This window comes from Triticum aestivum, chromosome 2B, assembly GCF_018294505.1.
Source record: "Triticum aestivum cultivar Chinese Spring chromosome 2B, IWGSC CS RefSeq v2.1, whole genome shotgun sequence".
In the NCBI taxonomy this organism is placed as follows: Eukaryota; Viridiplantae; Streptophyta; class Magnoliopsida; order Poales; family Poaceae; genus Triticum; species Triticum aestivum.
This window is the reverse complement of record NC_057798.1, coordinates 775,128,369-775,152,100: the sequence shown is the minus strand read 5'-3', so window position 1 is coordinate 775,152,100 and position 23,732 is coordinate 775,128,369. Positions and strand designations below refer to the sequence as shown.

Here is a 23,732-nt window from a genome sequence, read left to right as displayed (position 1 = left end):
GGATGCGACGGAGAGATGTATGACCGAGAGTCCCCTCCACCCATACTGAAACCACCGGCTACCATAGAAAGTGCCTGGGCGGTTTGCCGGAATGCACCCAACTTTTGCCAGTGCATGTGGGGACCCGCCCGGGTACCGCACGCCAGAGATGAACGAAATTCGACTACGAACGCACGTTGCGTCACGTCCGGGGAGTGTTTTGGGGGTTTTCGGCCCGGAAAAACATAAAAAATCCGTAGAGCGTCGAAATGCGACAAATTGTGGCGTGCGTGCCCTGCATGGTCACTGTGGCCCGTGGAAAAAGAATGAGCGAGTTTGGCGGATGCGACGGAGAGACGTATGACCGAGGGTCCCCTCCACCCATACCGAAACCACCGGCAACCACAGAAAGTGCCTGGGCGGTTTGCCGGAATGCACCCAACTTTTGCCAGCGCATGTGGGGACCCGCCCGGGTACCGCACGCCAGAGATGAACGAAATTTGACTACGAACACACGTTGCATCACGTCCGGGGAGTGTTTTGGGGGTTTTTGGCCCGGAAAATCATAGAAAATCCGTAGAGCGTCGAAACGCGAAATTTTTTGGTGTGCGTGTCCTGCATGGTCACTGTGGCCCATGGAAAAAAATGAGCAAGTTTGGTGGATGCGATGAAGAGACGTACGACCGAGGGTCCCCTTCACCCATACCGAAACCACCGACTTCCACAGCAAGTGCCTGGGCGGTTTGCCGGAATGCACCCAACTTTTGCCAACGCGTGTGGGGACCCGTCCGGGTACCGCACGCCAGAGGTGAACGAAATCCGGCTACGAACGCACATTGCGTCACGTTTGGGCAGTGTTTTGGGGGTTTTTGGCCCGGAAAATCATAGAAAATCCATAGAGCGTCGTAAAAATATGTAAATTGGCGTGGGTGCTATGGATGGTGATGCCAACGTGTGAAAAAAGTTTCGTGACGTTTGACGGAGTAAAAAAATGTTAGAAACATGTTTGTTTTTCGTGTAAAGTTAAAAAAATACACAAAATGATAAAATTATATAAATAAATAAATATATATTTAATAGTGCGATGTGACTTTACCTAACTGCCCGGGCAGTACAACCCGGACAGTTGTACTGCCGGGTAGTTATGTAGAGCCATATTACAATATTAAATATGACCATGTATGGGTTAACTGACGCGGCTATTTAAGCTGGTCGGGGCATCGTTCGGCGGCCGAGGTGGGACTAAACTAGCCGTCGCCCACACTGATACTGTAGACATATGCTTATTAAAATCATTGGGACGTCGCCCACTTAATAATCGTCGCGGGCCCGACGCCACAAATATATGCACGAGCCATCGCTAGCTGAGGAAATATTCCCCATAATTGCGCATGTTGCCCAATCACGTTGCGCATGCACTTTTGCCTCGTACGTGCCGACGACGCGCCCGATCTGATCCGCATTGGCCGCCGCCGCCCACACTGTCGTTCCCCGCCCGACAGCATCGCCCCGCCGCCAACGCCCGTCGTCATCCCGCACTAGTCGCCGTCAGCGCCCGCCGTCATCCGCTGTGGTCGCCGTCGCCCGCACTAGTCGCCGTCGGGTAGGTATTTCTTTTAATATTTTCATCATAATATATCACATTAGCTGCATGCAACATCACATAGATATTATTATATGCAGTATGGACATCGATGATGTGATTGCATGTTCGGTAGAAAAGTGGGTTAGTCTTATTACTAAGTTAACACCAAGTCAGCGATTTACATTTTACGAAACAGAGATGGAAGGCATGTTACGAATACCTTCGATCAAGATGCGTGATAATTTGCTTGCGCTTATGATTTAATGTCACAATCCTAGTAGTAAAAAATTCATGGTCCAAGAGGCAGCCGGAAAAAAGGGTTGATTTCACTGAGGCCTGATGATGTGTTTGCTATATTTGGTTTGAAGAATGAAGGAGTGGATGTTTTTAGGTTTTTGAGTATGTACCAAGGCAAAGCAATAAAAAAAATCCAGCTAGTTTTGTTAACAAGAAGAATGGTAAAATATTGATTGATGATCTTATTGAGAAGATTTAGAGAAATAAAAACGCGGACGATGAATTTGTTCGGATGGCGTTTCTCGTCCTGTTAGGGACTATAATTGCACTAGTGTCTAATGAGTACATTCCGAAGAATTATTATGCACTAGTGCAAGATGTCAGGCAGATAAAAAAGTTGAGCTGGAACTCATTCACTTTGCTGTTTTGTTTGTCGGAGCTTGGTATGGTCTTGCAGCCCGGCCGTGTTAGGTAATGGCCACGTTGCAACCTAGCACTTCTGCATGTACGATTTATTTTTTAAGTTGAATATTTGTATTATGTAATATTAGTGTAACAGATGTTAAATGGTAGTTTTTTTGTTTTGCAGTATCTATATTGGGAGAAGGTGCAACCAAGAACCAGTCCGCAGTATGATCCTTTAGCGCTGTTGAGCCCCTTGATGAGGAATTGGACAGAAGCGGCAGCGGAGAAAAGAGACAAGTACGACTTTCAATATGGTCGTGGTGTTGGAATGGTAATACGTTAAATACTAGATCATTGGTGGCGTGCGTTGCCGCGCCCGTCTAATTTTTTGATTGAATGATAGTAATTTCCACGCACGGCACATACATATATATATAGGCATGAAATATGTAGGTTTAATTTATATTCATCCTAGAAGAATAAGTCATCAGGCATTCCAGGAAAATCTAAAATCTAAAATCCAAAATAGATGGAATTCAACAACATTTCAAGTCTCATGGTAACCAAGAGGCGGATTGGACAGACAAAATCAGCTTAGTTTTGATCTCAAGCCTGATGTACAGATGTCATGCAACTTAACAATGTTGAAAAACTTGAATCATTATATAAAAGAAAATAAACACATGCAAAAAATAAACAATGTTGTGAATAAACGGTTGAATATATTTCGAGATAAGAGAATAAAGGGTACTACTACATCATGCAAATCCGAGTGGATTGCAAAAAACCACCACATTTGAAGTTATGTTCCGGAATTGCCACCACATTTCTTGGCCGCTCCAAAAATCTACCGTTTTCCTTGCTAAAATTCTCAATAAACACTAATGAACGATTTTACGTGATTAGTCTGATTTCTGACAAGTCGGGCCCGCTGTAAGTGCTGACATGGCACAAAATTTTGTCAACATCATTTGTTGACCTGTGAAGTAAGACGGAGGACCCACCCATCAGCACCCTTATCTCTCCCAAACCTTCTCCTTCTCTTTGGAGGCTTTCCATCAAACACCTTTGGTGCATCGCTACCGCCGCCCTCAAGCTCGTGCCGCTGCATGGCCGGCCAACGACCGCCGCACCGAGGAGGGCGCCATTCTGAAGCTGCACGACCGCCGCCTCCGTGTAGGTCGTCCCGAGCAGTCGCACGGGAGGCTGCCGCCCGACGGCAGGCAGAGTCGCCGCCGACAGCTTCTGCACGACGACAATTGGTTGTCCTCGTCCGGGAGCTTGCGAGCGCTGATCTAGCAGCCCGTCCCATGCCGCCCCACGCATTGAGCTGCTCCGGACGAGGGCATAGGAGTAGGAAGTGGCGTGGGCTAGTGAACATCCGACTGGGACAGAGCTCATCGGGACAGGGCAGGGCGAGCGGCCGCGTCACGGGAGCCACCGAATCCAGCGTGGGGCGGTGTAGCCGTGTAGGGCGGGACGCGCGGCGGGGGATCTCGCCGGCGCTGGGAGGGTGAACAGATGGAGGGAGGTGGAGTGCTCGGTAGGAGAGCAGGGAGGTGGGGTGGCGCTGGAAAAAGAGGTGGTGGGGCGGCCGCCAGCATTGCGCGAGAGAAGGTGGGGCGTGGTTGCAGGGCATTGTTTTCACAGTCAACAGAAAACAGTGTTAACATGTGTGCCACGTGGACCTGACCTACTGGCCCGACATGTCAGAAATCAGATTAATCACTTCAAACTGGTCATTAGTGTTTATTGAGAATTTTAGCAAGTAAAACGGTAGATTTTCGGGCGGCCAAGAAATGTGGTGGCAATTCCGAAACAGAACTTAAAATGTGGTGGTTTTTTGCAATTCACTCTGCAAATCCAAAGGAAGATGCTAGATTACAGAACTGCAATATCACATTTTTCAAAAGTAGATATATCTTGTGGGTAGCAAGTAGCAACACACATGAATCGTTAGTTCCCTAATTAAACGATGATGAGTACGCCACGGGCTGCGCAGTGTGCCACAACAGCTGGGCAGATGACACAAGTTTTTGTTAAGGAACTCACTGTTCTAGATAAACTACAACCCGCTGCTTGCATTGACAATAGTATGAAGCAAGGTTCGGAGTTGCTCCTTTGCAATCTTAGAGAAAGTATGAAACTACTGACCAAGACCTATAAACTGGGCAAGAACACCATATCAGTCTTGGCAGGAGATGTAAGTTCAGATTTTTCTTCCCATTGATGTACTCCCTCCGTAAACTAATATAAGAGCATTTGGATTACTACTTTAGTGATCTAAACACTCTTATATTAGTTTACAGAGGGAGTAAAATTAAAGACAGTTGTGTACAGTGACCTTGCTGTTCTAAGAACTGAAAAAAAACCCTGCAACAACGACATGGCTTTGGGATTTTGTTAAAAAAACATGGCTTTAGGAGCCACACCTGCTCTCTATCATGCTATAGGAATCCATGTGTTAACATTTCTGTCCAACAATAGGCTATCTTTACTTTATTAGTTCTGTAGATGGATAAAATCTATGGTGGTGCATCTTTTATTAGTGCAAATCATAAGATGGAATTCATGTTTACCCCAAAAAAACATAAAATCAAATAAGCACCTCACTTGGACTTCTTTAAGATGGAATTCATGATTCACCTCTTCTTCTTCGAGTGGTGATTTGACTGTAGACCATGCAACATCAAGTAGTATGTGAGTTATCGAATACAAAAGGGATGCCTGAACTACAAATCATCAAAAATCAAAATCTAAGTGCCAACATGTTCAGAGCTATGAAAAAACGTTCTTCACCATAATTTTACTGCAGCTTATTCCTTTTCTTTTATTTTCATTCACAAACCTGCACAATTATAAGAAGCAAATGATCTTTGATATATATTGACTACAGATCAAAACTTAACCACTACTGAAAGTGAGTTTTGGGAGAAGGGTTGGGGAGAAGTGGGGAGAAAAAAGAGTCATCCGCTTAGCATATACCTGTTCCCATGAAGCTCGGTCACCGGAGCAGTCACACATGAGGAGCTTGGCTCGGAGAAAGATCAAAGGCGTCGCTGCCGGAGGGCGAGTTGCGGAACAACGGAAGTGGTGGGCTCCCGTGCTTTCTAGTAGCCTTCACATCCTCCATCTTCTTCCTCCCTAAGAAACAGTGTTAGACAGAACAGCGATGGTAGTGAGAACTTGATCCATGCGGCGGTCGACGGGGCGGGAATGACGGCGGCAGCGGCGGCCTCGCACACACAACAGCAATTGGGCGGAGCGAGATAAGAAAGGGCGAGAGGGGCGGGATGAGAAGAAACCAAGGATCCTAGAGAACCAGAGACCCAAAGGGAATAGAAGAACGACGGAGCAGTGCGACGGAGGAGGCCGTAGCGGCGGCGGTGACGTACCTAAGCTTTATCGAGAGGAACCTGCATCGATCGCGTCGCTTTTCTCCCGAGTAGACGCATCGGCTTCACCGAGGAGCGTCTATTTTTCTTAGTGGGCTTTTTGCAATAGTTAGGCCCGATTAACCACAGTGCTCTGAAATTTCCACCAGAGTAGCTGCCTCTCGGACAGTAGGCCCACTTAGCGAGAAAAATCGGGACAGGCAATCATCAATGGCCAGAAACGACTAAGACTTAAGATCTGACGGCCGGAATCGTTGGGGGCTTGGGAGAGCTCGCTTTAGGTTTGATTTTACTGTCTTTAATATGTTTTTTCATTTAAAGTCTTCAATTAATTATTAATTAAATATAATTGTATGATTCTTTATGTTGTAGATCGATGACACCATTACTGAAGAGTACCGATTAAACAAAATTAGAATGGAACAAGCTGAAAAGAACAAGAAATCCAGTACGAGAAAGTCTAACATCAGTGGAAGGAGAACAAGTGTGAGCACATCTGAGGCTTCAGCTACCCAGAACCCTATTATGGATCGGATTTTGACTGAGCTGAAGCACATTCGTAAGGACATGCTTCATATGCCGGAGCTATGCGCACAGGTACAAGTTTTCTTATTTTGCCGTTCACTTTGTTTTTTGATGTGTCACATAATTAATTACAACTAATTTGTAATCACATAGGGTCATAGAGAAATTGAACAAAAGCGCTGTATTCTACAAAGCCGGTGATATTGAAAAAGAAGAAGAGAATGAGTATGGTGAAAATAGTGAAACTAGAAACTATGATGGAAAACCTCGTAAAGAATTTGTATATAATGCTGACATGCACAATTTCAAAACACCAAGAAAAAAGAATGTGCAAGAGGATGATGAAGATGATATTAATGATTCTGAAGAGAAGGGACCTTATTATTGCACACCTGAATATTGGGATAGTTTCAAGGGTGATAAAGAAGATCCTATCGAAGTTCCTGAGGTATCTGATGAGAAATCCGTTACATCTTTAGGAACAGATGAAATCGCATCACGTGGATCTGTAGATTCTATTGGAGAAGATGAGGTACAGGAGGAGGTTGTAGGGAAACGGAAGCGGAAGGTATCAAACCTTACAAAGTCTCCTTATGTGCCAGTTATACCGACAAAGCATGCAAAACGTTTAACAAAAGCAAGTGAGTTTTATCATATTGTTTTCGAGCTGAACTTACTACTTATCATTGACTTATTAATATATTACCGTCATGTATTGCAGAACTATTCGAGAAAGAAGTCTTTCAAGATGAATACGATGTGATTAAAACTAGTGTTAAGTTTGTTCGTGCTTATGAGCAGTCAGCAAAACATAGAAAGAAGAAAATATTCAATAATGGCATGCGCGAAGGTCTCAGTGCAGAGAGGGCTTGTAAGATTCTTGACCATCAATGGCTAACCGGTGATGTAAGTTATTGTTGTGTTTTCAATGCAAATAGGAATTGTTATACATCATTCAAATTATTTTCAGGTTATCAATGCTTATTCGTCGTATCTGTTGGGAGTTGTTGGTGACGATCGTCATATAATGCCGACCTGGCTGGTCAATTGGTTACTTGAATTTAGACCGGACACCGAGCCAGGAAAAAATGACAACGAAGTTGTGGCGAAGAAGAATGAACCCGTGAATAGATGCACCGATGAGTATTTTAAAAAAGATAGGGTAAGTTCAACTGCCTTAATGTATGCATATATGGGATATAAATAATAAGAGAGTATGTGTTGATTACATCATATTTTCGTTGTGATGCAAATTTATATTCCTCTTAATAAGGGAAATACCCACTGGGTTTCGGTCGTCATGCATCGCCCGAAGGAAGAGTTCCAGGTTCTTGATTCTTTGATGGACCCGAACTTGATAGTGAAAAATTAGAGACAAAGTTGAGGAGCTGGTATGGCATAAATTTTCATGAGCATATTGAAACTATCATTTAGTAACTGAACTTTGTTAAATTCTTTCCGTGATATTATATATATGAACAGAGAAAACAACTTGGATATGACATACGTGATGCGAATGCGAGCGGTGCTGTGAATTATCCGGATGTGTCTACCTGGCCTATCAAAACGTATAAGATGCCACAACAAGAAGACGAGTGAGTAAATACTTTTATATTATTTTAATATCTTACTTGAAATGCGAACTGATGAACCCTTGTTTGTATGTACCAGCAATTCATGTGGAATATTTGTTCTTTGATGCTTTCAATATTGGAACGGTGAAAAATGGACAAGCCATTTTTCCCAGGTCTGGTTTTATTTGAAATGCTTATATTGAATTGAATTCATTATGTAATACTATTTGGATTATACTAATATGAAGTTCTAACATGGGTCAATTGATAAATCGAGGGACTTAATGATTGTGCAACTTATTTTTTCGGAGAGAAATACGCTCAACGATGTGAAGGACAAAGTTACCCGACTTGCAAAGAAGAAATAAATATGGCAAAATTTATGTACTAGAAAATTTTGTAGGCTCAAATAATGTTTACATTTATTTCGACTTTGATATCTTGTGACGAAGAAGACACTACTATTTTGAATATTTAAGTCGAGAATGACATTTGGATTATTATTTTTTCTTCATGCCGTTGTCTTTAAATTTGAATTATTCATATTCATAGTTCCGCGGTCATCAAATTGTTTGGATATAACAGTCCATGTTTTCCTGTACTGGTAAATGTTAAAAAAATGCCTATGTATTCATTATGCACTGTAGGGCCGTCGTTGTTTACTGTTGTTTTTCTGCACTGTCGCTGTCGCTTGTAACACTGACGTTCTTAGTTTTTCTTTTTAAAACACTGTCGCCGTCGCTTATAACACTGACGTTCTTAGTTTTTCTTGTTAAAAAAATAGCCCGACAAATGCACCGGCGGCACTATCCAACAGCGCACCGTCAAACGACAGGTAACGTAGCGATTTAATCAGAGGCGTTCGACTGCATATGCGCCGCCGGGTATATAAGCAGGTCGTCGCGCGCTCCGTCGGGCGAGGTGGGACTAAACCTTTCCTATCGCAGCCGCCGTGCCTGCAGCGACGCGTGTGACCGCGTAGGCCGGCCCTATAACACTGCACAGCCCGCGGAGCGATGACGGCCCAAGTACCACGCGGGGCGACGGGAAATGTTTAGTCCCACCTGGCACGACGGAGCGCGCGACGACCGGCTTATATACCCGGCGGCACATAGGCAGTCGAACTCCTCTGATTAACTCGCTCTGCTGCCGCCGTCCAACGCTACCCTGTGGGACAGTGCCGCCGGCGCACTTGTCGGGCTTTTAAAACAAACGGTGGGGTTGTAAGCGACGACGACCGTACAATGCAGAAAATAAACAGTAAACAGCGATGGCACTACAATGCATAATGAGGGCATCAAAATTAACATAGTAAAAATACTTCTTGCATTACATAGTCTGTCATCAAACAAATACTTATGTCGGTATCATAGCAAATAGTCTGACATCAACAAAGTAAAATAAGTCTCATATAACATAATTTAACAGTTATAGAAGATCACATAGATAGAAGCAATCCATCAAAAAACTGTCTTCAATCAAAGGGTGAAGCAATCTTCCATAGCAATCCATCAAAAAAATGTCTTCATTCAAAGGGTGAAGCAATCTTCCATACTCCAGAATTCAAGCAAAGTTCCTACATATCAAAACAGTAAGATATGTGTTAATTCACAATAAACAAATAAATTTGGTTTGAACAATAAGATTTACAATAACATACAAAAAATAATACTTAGGATTTTGAGGGCACATGGACTTATAATTACCCGTAAGACCACACTGTCCACATTGACGTTTGCTTTTCTTATCAAAAGTTTTAGGTCGCCCATTTTTAGTGACATCAGGACCATCCTTACCGTGGCGTTTAACATTCTGTTTTGGTGCGCCTTTGGTGTTAACTTTTGCGGGATCACGAACACGACCATGATCTTGATTAGTCTCAAATGCATCGTTGTTCACAAACTTTACCTCCGCACCAGGCTCATCCTCCTCAGTGTAATCATTATCTATTATGTCCCTCAGAGCCGCCTTCAACTTGTCGAATAAAAATGGTTTATGGCATGTTTTATGAGTTGCTTTAGCAGATAAGATAGTCAACTCGCTGTACCTAGCTCTATACCCTACACCTGCCCATCCCCACGCAAATAGATCGCTAGTGCGCTTCACGGGAAGTCCACCCCTTGCAGCTTGGCTCAACCTCCGCAGTACTAAACACTTAGGTATCTCACGTAGGCGTAGCTGAATCAGAACGTGAAGAATATGTTTGCAAGGAAGTCCTTTGCGATACATGCTTCTGCAACTGCACTTCACGGTTTCTTCAGAGTTACCTGGGGTGTTTTCCACAGTGGATCTGATATCCCTATTTTCCTTCCATGTCAGTATGAATCTGTGAGTGTCTGCTCCTCTCAATCTCTCAAGGACCTCAAGCTCCCGTGCCTTCTTCATATCTTCCTGTAAGATATAAAAGTTTGTCGCAATGAACTCACGGGCAGCTGATTTCTCAATATCTTTACACTCGTCCAATACTGGTACTGGGATTGTCTGTGAGTTTGTGTAATCGTCATGCGCCTCGTTCTCACGGAGACGAACTATGCATTTCTCATAGTGCACAGTCATATCAACAATAGTCATACCGGAGTCTAGATGCAAGTGAAGGCATGAATTCAGACTCTCACTTCGCTGGTTACTTCGCATACCTAAGAAAAACACACCAGACAGATATGATGCAGCCCAAAGCCTTTTCTTCTTGTTTATCCTACGTAACCATGTCTTTGTTTTCTCCAACTGCCATTTGGCGGTAAACGCTGCCCATCTCTCCTCAAATACTTTTTTTGAAGTGACATAATAAAGTAGAGACCTGAACTCCTTTAGAGACTTGTGATGAAGGTGTTTCTGCATGTTCTTCTCAATATGCCACGAGCAAAGACAATGCCAAACCTCCCAAAGTACCTTTCTGATGGCCTTAATCAAAGTTGCATCTCCATCAGTAATTACTGACCTGAGCCTCTTTTGACAGTGAGCCCTCAAAAAGGTCTGAAGCAGCCAGACATATGTATCTTCCGTCTCGTCAGACACAAGAGCACAACCGAATACCGTGGTGCAGCGGTGGTTGTTCAGACCGACAAAAGGTATAAATGGCATGCCATACCTATTCATCATGTATGTGCCGTCGAAGACTGTCACATCACCGTAGTCAACATAGTCTCGGCGAGATTGAGAATAACACCAGAATATGTTTTTCAGCCTTCCTTCATCATTGACGGTGTGCTCAAAGAAGAAATCTGGATCTCTCTCTTTTCTGGTCATCATGATCCCAATGGCAGTGTCTGCATCACCTTGTGCAAGCAACTTCACTTTTTCTCTATAACACATGTTATAAAGCTTCTTCCTCCCAAAACCAGCCTTTGCATATGACCCGTACCTACTGACGAGATTATCATAAATCATATGTTTCCTGATTCCAGCACCTGCCATGGTTAAGATCTTAGCTTTCTGATATTCTTTTATCTGATTATGAGACCGAAGAAACGTGACTTCATCCGGTCTAGCTAGAACATGACTGTGATCATCACTGAAACTGCTGACATACCAAATGTCACGCTCTTTATCAAGTTTCAAAGTTATATGCGCATCGCAGAAGCAACGAGTCTCCCCTCTCAGCGTGCGGGTCCTGCCTTCCATTGTACAAAGTTTTGCCTGTCATTTCCCAGATCTCGCACATAGATACTTTCTCAAGCGCTTAGTTCCCTCAGGACCTGTCACTTTCATCGTCCACAATATTCCTCAAAAAGTCCCCGTCCTCGTCCATCTGCGCATATTGCAAAAAAATACATGTAAGCGCTCATATGGTTATTATGTCATTTCTTCTCTGATTTTTTTAAAAACATATCCGGAGTGCACTTTCAGCAAATGAATCATCTATATCCATATCATCATCATCATCGCCATGTCGTTGCATGATGCAAAAAAACATGTAATTGTCCGTGCGGTTTATCATATTTATTTATTTTATCAACATTGATCACACTTACATTGCCACTATAAGATTCATCCAAACTCATGTAGTTCTCCTCAGCAGGTTCATCCATATTCAATGACGAGGTTTCGTTGTCCTCGCCATAATCATCACCATCATAATCGCCCTCCTCCTCTAACTATATATGTTAAAAAAAATTCTAAGGTCAATCAAACACCGTGTAACATCATCCCTAAAACAATTATTTCATCAAGCACAACGATGTCTCAAACCAACCTCTTGCACGGCGGCGAGGATTTCAGCCGGATCCATTTTCTCCGATGACGAACGTGATGACGGCATGACGTTGCTGGCCGGCGGAGGCAGGTGTCGACGGCGTGAGGACGATGGCTGGTCGTAGCAGGCATAGTGCGCGAAGGGAGGCGGCGACGTAGATCACGGGTGGACGGCCATCTGGGTGACGGGAATGGAACGCGGCGGCAGCGGCAACGGCGTCGGGGCACGCGCGGCGGCAGCGGAAACGGCGCCGGGGCACGCACGGCGGCCTGTTTGGGAGGCGACCCGGGGGACGGCGACTTCGTGCAGTCGGGCCGACGTGGATGCGGCGTGGGTGCGTTAGGGTTCAGGGTTTCGACGGCGGGTGTCGGCGGCTACCGTGTCTTTTTTTTTTCTCCAATAACTGTCGACGCCAACGTGGAGACGTGCGGGCGTACGGCGGCGACGTACGGCGACGGGTGCTGGTATGCGGGCGGGCGTACGTACAACGACGGGTGCGGCATACGCGGCGGGCGCACGACGTAGCGCGCAGACGTACGTTGTCGGGTGGGTATTCCTATACCTAATGTGAAATGACCGTACTATCCATTATACGTTTTAGGGGGTTGTATCGAAGCACTCCCCATGGGAGAATACATGTGCGTGTGGTGGACATCTACGTTTGTACTTGTTGGAAAAACCACGTTAACGGTTAACGCCAAATTCATAATTTGTTCTCGAATGATCCAAGTTAACCATTACTAGGCTGGTCGACGTGCTGGCTCAGACTATCTGTCACTGTAATTGCCACCATTCGCGGGTGGCGGCTATGCACTAGCCGCCCCTGCGATCGGTCGCCGAATCTTCTCCCCCGCCCTCCGCCATCGCCAACGTGTGCTAGGTACGTACTGTGATGGACTATTTGACAGTAACAAGTGCCTGCAGACAATGAGCGCGCCTGCTATGATCAACAACTTGGTGTCAATCAAGTACGGGGCACTGTAACCTACCACTTGCCCGCGCTCGGGGTTCAGTTTCTGGACGAAAACGTACCCAAAATGCATGAACTACTCCACTAATTCAACCTGTCACGTTCGACCCACGACTGTTAATTCGACCCATGTATCTACTGGCTAGTGTATTTACTGTGTCACTTGATATGTACGTATATATACCCCGCCAGATCCATCGTTTCGAGCCATCTTCCCCTCACGCACACGCACCGTACCGTTGCCATGGCAGCATCCAAGCTCACCCCCACCTTGCCCGTCTCTTCCCTCGCCCTCGCTGCCTCACGCTCGCCCGGCCAGCTGCGTTCCCCGGCCCTTCGCCCGCCGCCGACGACTGGAGCTGACACGGGCTTGAGCTGGATTTCATCAAACAGCGTTGGCCGCGGCACGACCGTGTCGTGCGCTACTGCTGTCGACGGCCAGGACACCACCATCCATGACCACGGTAAGAGTCCCTTTGGATGTGTATAAAGTGTACTGTGTATGTAACAGTTATTACACTTCATTTAAAAGTTGTTAGAGCATCTACAACCAGCCCCTCATGGACGGAGCCAGGAATTTGATATGGGGGGGTGGGGGGCGAGTTCCACACTTGAATTTTTACAGACTAATGAGCATCGATCCAGGCATAAAACCGTGAAAAAGGCTTACACTGAAATCATGTTTTCATTGATGTAAATACTAGAAGAAGACTACCAAATTGTCCATCTTTGACAAGGCAGATCAGTTTTTTTAATTTAATATAGCAAAATTAGGTACACAGTAGTACCTATATTGATTCTAATCCAATTTTCATGTGCATCAACCAAGGATCATTCATGTTAGACAATTTGTTTGAGAGATTTGAAGTTGAAGTTGATGAGAGAGGTGGTAGAAGACGTCATGTTCACATAGCTGAGAGCATCAAGCCATGAACCAATTGGCTTGGAAATTCTATGAATTGATTGAGCTATCTTTCTCTTCAAGTCTACACAAACACAATTAGACAATCTAGAAAATTCTAGTTAGTTTTCAATGCCTATCGCTCTACATCTCTAAGACACAAACTAATCAAATCCTGAAATAAACTAACCTTTTTTCCTCATCCGAGCGGCCGGCCAATGCACCTGTGAATCAGTGCGGCAGCGCTTCCCTGTCGCATTCCCTTCTCGACGGTAGCCGATCTACAAGGCGGCCGGCTGCAGCGAGCATGTGTTCCGGATCGCAAGAACTAGCAGATCGAAAACGAAGCGATTAGAAGAGATGGAACTACCGTGAGTACGTGTGTCTTGAGCCTGGGTCCTTCTCTTCCATTTCGGGCTTTTTATTTATTCATATTTGGGCATTCTCTCCCACAGATTACTACTAATTGCATAATACAAGTCGTTCATGGGCTTTGAGCCTTTGATTATGGGAGCCACAGGGGGGCGAGACAAACCACAAATCGTCTGCGTATGCAAAAAAAGCTGCTATACCTAATCGCTATCAAGGGGCAACGTGATCGATAGGGGGGGAGACCCCCCCCCCCCCTTAAATCGTCCCTGCCTCATACCCGCCCCAAACACTCGGGCGGGCTTCCCGGACGGACGAGAAAGTGCCACGCAGCCGCGTCTAGCAAATCCGGCACAAATACCCGGACTGACAGGCACTCCTCGTATCTAGCACATATCTGGGGCAGATATGGGGATGCTCAGACGCGTCCGAACGTGGGCGACACGTAGGACTGACCGCAGGGGCCCACCTGGTGACACACTGAGACCGTTGGTCTGACGGCCGCCTGCTTCCCTTCCATGCCGCGTGGCGCCGCTACAGCAATGCCGCCCGAGGGAGCAAGTCTGACTATTTAACTCGGACAGCGGCAACCCAACCCTAGCCCGTCCCATTCCTTTCATCTCCCTCCCACCCACGCCACCAACTTTCATTTGCTCGTCGTAGCCGCTAGACATGGCCGGCCAGAGGATCACCACATACACCATATTGACGCCAGAGCACACCTTGTAGTTGCCGAAGGAGATCAGATCCTGGCGTGTTGCTCGTATCACTGTCGGCCTTCATCGGATTCGCCGGAGCCAACGGAGAAGGAGGAGGAGGCGGAGCTGGATGAGGACGACACTGCCATGAAGGAGGAGGAACAAGAGCCGGCGGAGGAGGATGCGTTCGAGGAGGAGGCAGCGGAGCCGTATGAGGACGGCACTGCCATGGAGAAGGAGGAACCGGAGCCGACGGAGGATGATGCGTTTGAGGAACCATAGGTGTCGTCGGAGGCGGATCCGGTTTCTGCCTCTTCGACGTGGCCTATGACATGGAGGAGTTTGAGGGGTCCCAGATGGAGAAGATGGCGGAGCAACGGCCCTCCTCGAGTCCTTCGAGTAGGAGCACGAGGTGAGGCGAATCGCTGAGCTCTTCACCGAGCTTGAGGAGGAAGACCCGGCCGTGCGCCCGGCCAGCAATGACCACGAGGCCGGCGGCTCCGGCACCAACACCATCAACATCTCCGATGATGGGGACTAGTAGTTTAGTAGTTGATAGCAGTAGGCGTAGATCATATGCCGTTGCATGAGTTTGTATGAAAATGATAATCCAATATGTCTATTGTGGTTGTTTGTGATGAAATTTGGGGTATGCCTGGTAGCCATCCGCGGACGCGCTCGAACGCCGCCGCGGGCGTTTGGCAACTCGTATTAGGTATGTGCGGTTGTAGATACTCTTATTCAACATGCACCCACTTCAATAGTAAACTGAAAAAGATACTAGAAAATAAAACGCTGAAAAATTAGGGTATCAAACTTTATTGACCATCATATTCATGTGTGAAGTTTTTTGAAGGAATGCCACCTCTGAGGTATTCCATAGTGAAGAAAAATGCAATCCGACCTTGCTTTTTATTCAAATAGTGTTTCCAAATATATTAGTATTTTTGCTCAGAATGCCATGTATGTCATTTCTTCATGAAACTTCATGCACGAGTATACCAGTCGGCCAGATATGTTAGAAAATAAAATCAGCTTTTTTATTTTCCCTTTTTTTCAATTTACTATTCATAAGGGGTTCCGTGGAACCAACATGTTCACCAAATCCACGCTCAATATCAGTAATAGGCATATTCTGTTTGATGCAGAGTTTTTTTTTTGTTTGCTTGAAAGCAGCTGGATTTCAGCCTTTGAGAAGTTAATTCTCACATTTGGAAATATCATCCATTCTCACAAGCTCAGCTCGATCACCTAAATAAAGTGGGAAATTTCATTTGAATTTCTGCAAGCTCAACAAAATATACAGTGGAAAGTTCATTGCTTTTCTGTGCTCATATTACCGAAAAAGGCTTTCGCCCCGCTTTATATATAAAGCACGAAACCACAAGCATCCAATACAACCACACGCCACGCCACCGCAACACATGCACACACCCAAGACAGGATACATAGACGCTGAGCGCAGCAACACTACTCCTAGCACTACCGCCCCGAAGAAATGAAGCTACATATGACGAACCATGCGCTCCAAGATGGCGCCTTCAGGAAGGATACGACGCTGGAGCGCCGCCACCGCCCGATCCAAGGATCAGAGTTTCCCCCGGAGCCGCATGACGGGCAATGAGAGCCGCGACGACGCCTTCAAGAAGGGAACGATCTTCGCCGCCGCCGGTCCGTCCGAAGATAGAGCAGGTTTTCACCTCGGCCCACAATCACCGCCACCGAACGCCACACCCCAGCAACCACGCCGCCCACACAACCATGGTGACCGGGCAGCACCAAGGCACAGGCTTTGTCCAAGAGCACCGCGCAACCACCACCACCAGGGCCGCCGCCCCAGCATCCAAGACCTCGACACCACCTCACCCGTGACCCGCCGCTACCCCAACCGAAGATACGAGCGGAAAGAAACCGCCTTTCGCACCCCTGGGCTGCACCCAGAGGCCGGCCAAAATTGGCCTCCATCGACACGTCCTGCTGCCGGGTGCGAGATGAGCACGGTCCTAGTGCCGGGCGCGAGACGAGCATGATCCTGCTGCCGGGCGCGAGACGAGGTCGGTCCTGCTGCCGGGCGTGAGACAAGGTCAGTCCTGCTGCCGGGCGTGAGACGAACTCAGTCCTACTGCCGAGCGCGAGACGAGCGATGGATCATAGTCGAGGGATGGGCGAACCTTCGACGAAGGTAGCAACCAGACGACGAGGGTCGAAGGTCGAAACGGGCCGCCGACAGACAAGCCGACGCCGGAAAGCCAGCCGTCGCTGCAGTCAATCCGCCGAGCTGCCATGGAGCCGGCACGGCGAAGCCACCTCCTCGCCGCCGCCCATCGCCGGGACCGCAGCCACGCCGGGCTGGGGCCCCAAACCCGCGCCGCCGACCGGAAAAAAAAGGCAAAATCCGGCCGGCACGCACCACCACCACCACCATGCCGCCGACGACGACAAGCGCAACAACCCCTGCGAGCTGCCGGCAGGCCCTTGCCGCCGCAGCCCGCGCCCCTGCTGGCGTCAAGACCAGACTAGGGCTGGCCGGACCTGACCGGAGGACCGCAGGGGCGCCACCACCAGGGGGGCCAGGCAGAGAAGGCCCAGACCCCGCCTCCACGCGTGCCAGGGCCCTGCCCAGCCGCCGCCGGAAGCAGAGCCGCGAGCCCGCGCGCCAGATCCGAACCACCCCGACCGAGAGGAGGAACCGCGCGCCGCCCCCAACGCCCACAGCCCCTTCGCACGGCCGCTAGTAGTCCGCGCCTCCGCCGCCAGCTGCTGCCACCGCGCTGCCACGCCCCATGCCCGCGCCACGCCGCCGCCCGACTCCGACGGCCCGCGCCACCAGGAACCGAGCAGGGGAAGGAGAACGCCCCGCCGCCGCCGATGCTGGCCGGGCTTTGCCCGTCAGCTCGCCGAGGCGGCGGCGAGGAGAGGAGGAGGGGAAGGAGGGCCCTGGGCCGGCGGCTAGGGTTTCCCCCTCGACGATCGCGGGAGCATCGCGGGAGGGGGAAAGGCTCGATTTTTTTCAATCTTGTAGATATCCTCTTTGTCCTAGTTCCTGATGTGCTCATATTTGCAAATGTTTATGGCTAATTATGTGAATGCTATTTCAATGAAAAAATGGATACTTAGATCCATGTAACGGACACGTTCTTCATGGGATATGGAAATCTTTTCTGTGTCTGTGCATCACAACAGACTATTTATCCACTAGATGCAACTATATGGAGATTTATGTATGAATGTTGACGATGTTCTACTTTTTTAACTGGGATGAAATGCTTTTTTTTGCTTGCGGGGAATGTGCGCTACATCTAATATTGTGACTGAAACTGCTGCACAGGAAGCAGGTGGAAACCAACTGTCTGTGTGGTACTTGGGGAGCTCATCAACACAGGAACTATACTATTAGGCAAGGTAGTAGTTGATGGCGGCATGTTTGTATTCTCATTGCTCTGTTATAGAAGCATTCTAGGTGTCGTTTTCATCTTGCCATTTGCCCTACTCCTCGAAAGGTCAAGAATTTTGTTTCTCGATAATTTTGTTAACAATACAAATTATTATCATGGGAAGCTACTATAACTTTTAACCATTAACTCAAGATTGTGTATGATAAATTTGCAGAGGGAAGTGGAAAGAATTGGATACAAAGGCTCTTGTGTGGCTCTCCATCAATGCTTTTGTCGGGTATATACGCTCGATGAAATATCCTATATACATTTGCACTAAAATAAAATAATTATTTTGTTTTTATCCGGTACTCTATATTTTGTTCAATGCTCATATAGTGTATCTTATCATATGTTCCCATCAAAATCAATCAAGCGAATTGGTTATACGTTGGTCTGAAGATGACCAAGCATACATTAGCCAACTAACTTAGTCAACTCTTTGGCTCCATGCCAAAAATTAAACTGAACCCGACTGGTCTACAACCCCCATATGCTTAAAGTCTTCTCAAATGCTCCTCGAAACAAATGGAAAAATTGTGTGCCATATTATTCCAATATCTTATGCCTTTTTTATTTCTCCGTAACCACAATAAAATATTAACAGGCTGATCCAAAACTTATGTTTAAAATTTCATAGTCAATTATATAGACCAAATGTTAAATGTGATTTGGTTACTTTTTGTTTGAGTATGTGATTAAGGAATAAGCTATATTGATATTTATAGTGATATCCTTACATTGTACAGATACTCGTTGCCTATGGCAATGTATTACTATGGGCTACATGACACAAGCGCCTCCTACGGTGTGATCTTCTCAAGTTTGACTCCGCTCTTCACGGTTGTCCTGTCAATATTTCTTGGGTAATAAACAACCCTTTCCTCCACCATACAATAGCATACTCCAACTCCTTTCCTCCAATCTACTAGAGCTAGGTGCCAAAAAATCCAGCTCTAGTCTACTAATTAGTTATAGTTACTGGTAACTTCATCCCTGTGTATAAATAACTTAGTTACTTACCTTAATTACTGGATATTAAAAATGCAACTCTCAAGATATATTTTGCAGTATGGAGAGCTTGCGCCTCAAATCCAACGAGGGTAGTGCGAAGGTGGTTGGTGCATTGTTATGTTTTGGTGGGGCTTTGCTGATTAGCCTGTACAATGGAAAGGAACTGCATCTCTTTACCCCGGTTATAAAGGCATCACTAAGAGTTCTAATGGAGTAGCTGGAGGACAACATCATGTGAGGGGAACCTTGCTTTTGTTTGGTGATTGCATATGTTATGCATTTTGGTATCCCATACAGGTATTTCAATTTATGATATGGTGTTTTCATACTAAGGCTTGTATCTATGATTTCCCATAATAGGCATAACATGATTTGAGTTTGTTTACCCTTGTTCTTGACCGGTAACAATGAAGAATTTCTAATAATGCAGGTGAAGGTTTTAAAGGTGTACCCATGGAAACATTGGTCATCAATGTTGACTTGTGTTCTAGGTGGTTTGCAAACATGTGTCATAGGAATATTTTTAAGGAGGGACAAACTTGCTTGGCAAGTAGGATGGAACATTCAACTATTAACAATTGTCTACTCGGTAAGTCTTTTCCAGAATACGTTCAATTTTAGAAAATCCCTTGCTATTTCCTGAATTTTCATTACTTTTGTTCAATCTAACTGATAACTCCAGTATACGTAGAAGCTAATCTTAGTTTACCAAGCAAAAATCAAGCAACACAAGCAAGATAGGTTCTGATTGTAGTCATAGGAGAACTTTTAAGGACAAGATTGGTTGGTGTTGTGGTGTATTCAACCTTTACTCTAGCTACCAGAATCAAGGAATGTTTGATTCACGGGATTGTAAGAACATGGGAATAGGAAAGACATAGATTTGGAATGTCAAGACCATCTAAGTCCTATAGGATTTTGGTTTTATTACATTGTAGAAAAAGAAAGTATTATTTCAAAGAGGTTTGAGTGGATGCTAGAAATCATATGGGAAGTAGTGCAAAGAAATAATTCAGATATAGGATTCAATCCTATGAATAAATAACCAACATAGGAAAACTTACTAAGGATTCTAATCCTCCAAATTTCCTATGAAAATCCTTTGAATCCCAGGAGCCCAATGGGCATATCGTTGTTAAAATTTAACTCGGTTCAAAGTTGTAAAACTTGCTTACAAGGACTTCCTATATGGTTTGAGATCCAACTACTTCATGATGTTGGATATTAAAAAGCATTTGTTTCTATATTTTGTCTTAACTTTATAGTTAGAAACAACAGAAAATAATGTGTCCATACTTGATTTGGAACGTAGGCTGCACTTGGCACAGCCGCCAATTATTGGTTGAATCTATACGCCGTGGAAAAGCGCGGCCCTGTTTTTCCACCAATGTTCAACACATTATCGATTGTCTTCACCATGGTTCTTGGGGCATTATTACTAGGAGAAAGCATCACGGTTGGGAGGTACGTGTATTTTGTTCTAATACTAACCTCATATTCAAAGGTTTTGCTTTTTCTTATATGTAGTTATGCATGTATTGTAATTGGACATAATGTTCCTACCCTGGGGTGTGTGTGTTCTAAATGTACTTACCATTATCTAAAAAAGTTATACAAAATTATTAAGTTTGACTTGAAGACACAATAGCCTAGGGTGAGCTCATTCTTGTGACAAATATAAAAGTGCATTTTATTAAATTACAAGAAAATGGTGCTTAAATACATTTGTCCTTATCATGATGTATGCACATACATGTAAGCGTGTCTTGTGATCAATATGATTAGTGAATGCATAATCAGGACGAAGCTAGGAATGTGATACAAAGGGGGTGGCAATGGGAAGATATAAAATTTTGTAGGGGGCAAATACAAGAATTTAGATTATTTTGAGATAATAAATAGGAGGTTGTTTGAGAAAAAAGCTAAGGGAGCATGGCCCTAGCATGCTCCCACGCTCTGTCCCTATGTATAATTGATGAGTTGTGTAAATGTAGCAACCCTATAGCCATCTAGTGGTTTGGAATAGAAGGAGTAAAAAATGTACCTTAACGAATGTTGTGATTTGGGGTCAGTTCTTTTGGCAGCTTAAAAAATAAGCCACCTGCTTCCCAACTTTTACCATAAGCCATCTCTCTTATTTATTGGGTCTTTTAAACTAATTATGGAATAACTAATTATAAGTCTCAACAAATTTCGGAGGTGACTATTTTTTAAGCTCGGAAGAGGCAACTTATTTTTTAAGCCACCCAAATGAACTGGCCCTTAGTTTAACATTTTCATTAGAAATACATCAAATATAATAGCTTGACCATTTCTTGTTTTAACATTTACACTTATATACTTTTTTGTTCCATAAGTAATATATTTTTGCTATTATATGGCAGCTTGTTAGGTAGCACATTGGTTTTCAGTGGTTTGTATATGTACCTATATGGAAAGGCCAGAGAACTCCGTGCAGAGACGACATGAGGGTCAAGCAATGAAAAGCTTCAGGCGCAACCTACCCATGACTCAAAGTTTGAGGTTCCAAGATTTGGTCCTTGATTTTTTGGGATGCTAGTCTCGAGTGAGCTTTATATTAACAGTTGATACCACTTATGGTTAACATGTGAGGTAGTAAAACAAAACGATTTGACCAATCCTAAGATGTGTGATGGTGCATTAGTATTTTCAAGTGAGGTAAGCCACTAGCAGGGTATCTTTCTTATTGGATTGTACAATTGTGATACCATATAGGACAATATCTTCAACTTCACAATACATGCACACAAATTGGTGATTTTGGTCTTATGTGTCTACATCATGAAACGTTGGCTCACTGTATTAGTAGGACCCACCGATGAGCAAGGTGTTAGTGTTTTGTTAAGCTAATACTTTGTATGTTGTGATACAATGACATTATTGGTAAAATTTGTATCTCTCTGTGATGCATTCTTGTTTGTCATGTTGTTGCAGCAAGCTGCGTTTGTTATTGTGTTTTCTTCATTTATTACATTAGATGGAAAGCTCAACCCAATAAGGGGTCGAGAGTCAAAACTTTCAAGTTCATTTGTTTTGCTTCTAAAAAGAGTGTCTAAGGGCATGTCCAACGCCGACTGATAACCCACAAGTAGGGGATCACAACAGTTTTCGAGGGTAGAGTATTCAACCCAAATTATTGATTTGACACAAGGGCAGCCAAAGAATATTTGTAAGTATTAGCAGCTAAGTTGTCAATTCAACCACACCTGGAGATTAATTATCTGCAACAAAGTGATCAGTATCAAAGTAGTATGATAGTTTTGATAGTAGTAGCAACAGCAATAGTAACGGTAACAGTGATGGCAATGATTTTGTAGCAAGTGCAATAGTAACAGTAGCAATAGTAACTTAGTAGTAATAATATAAGAGAAATTCATAGGCATTGGATCGGTGAATTTGTTGGATGTTATTCATTATATAACAGTCATAACCTAGGGCGATGTGGCACTAGCTCCGGTTCATAAATATAATGTAGGCATGTATTCCGTAAATAGTCATACGTGCTTATGGAAAGAACTTGCATGACATCTTTTGTCCTACCCTCCCGTGACAACGAGGTCCTATTGGAAGGGATATTAAGGCCTCCTTTTTAAAGAGAATGGAACAAAGCATTAACACATAGTGAATACATGAACTCCTCAAACCACGGTCATCACCAGAAAGTATCCCGACTTCTGTCACTCCAGGGTTTGCGGATCATAACACGTAGTAGGTGACTATAACTTGCAAGATCAGATCTAGAACATAGATATAATGGTGATATCATAAACGGTTCAGATCTAAAATCATGGCACCCGGTCCCAAAGTGATAGGCATTAAGCATGGCAAAGTCATAGCAACATCTATCTCAGAACATAATGGATACTAGGGCTCAAGCCCTAACAAAACTAACTCAATTACATGATGAATCTCATCCAACTCCTCAGCGACCAGCGAGCCTACGAAGGAATTACTCAGTCCTGGTGGGGAGCATCATGGAATTGGCGATGGAGAAGGGTTGGTGACGACGAAGATCGAAGATCCCCCTCTCCGGAGACCCAAACAGACCCCAGATCTGTCCTCCCGATGAATAACAGGAGGTGGCGGCGGCTCCGTCTCGTGAAACATGATAATTCTTTCTCCCTAATTTTTTCTCCGAAAATGTGATTTTATAGTATCAGGGTTGAGGTCTGCGGGGCCACCAGGTGGGGACAACCCACCAGGGCGCGCCTGGAGGAGGGCGCGCTGATACCTCTCCAACATATCTATAATTTTTTTATTGTTCCATGCTATTATATTATCATTCTTGGATGTTTGACAATCATTTTATAGCAACTTTATATCATTTTTTGGGACTAACCTATTGACAGAGTGCCCAGTGCCAGTTGCTATTTTTCGCTTGTTTTTACTTCGCAGAAAATCAATACCAAACGAGTCCAACTGCAGAAAAACTT

The 23,732-nt window shown here is 45.0% G+C and overlaps 1 long non-coding RNA gene and 1 pseudogene across 1 annotated transcript; one reads left to right on the top strand and one right to left on the bottom strand.

The window, feature by feature from the left end:
- Window positions 1-4,780: 4,780 nt before the first annotated feature.
- Window positions 4,781-5,657, bottom strand: LOC123042662 (uncharacterized). The gene is made up of 3 exons (XR_006418861.1): window positions 5,602-5,657; window positions 5,192-5,350; window positions 4,781-5,054 (listed from the first exon to the last, which is right to left on the bottom strand). It is a non-coding gene; the product is annotated as an uncharacterized lncRNA (long non-coding RNA).
- Window positions 5,658-16,991: 11,334 nt separating this feature from the next.
- Window positions 16,992-21,747, top strand: LOC123039623 (WAT1-related protein At5g64700-like; annotated as a pseudogene).
- Window positions 21,748-23,732: the final 1,985 nt, after the last annotated feature.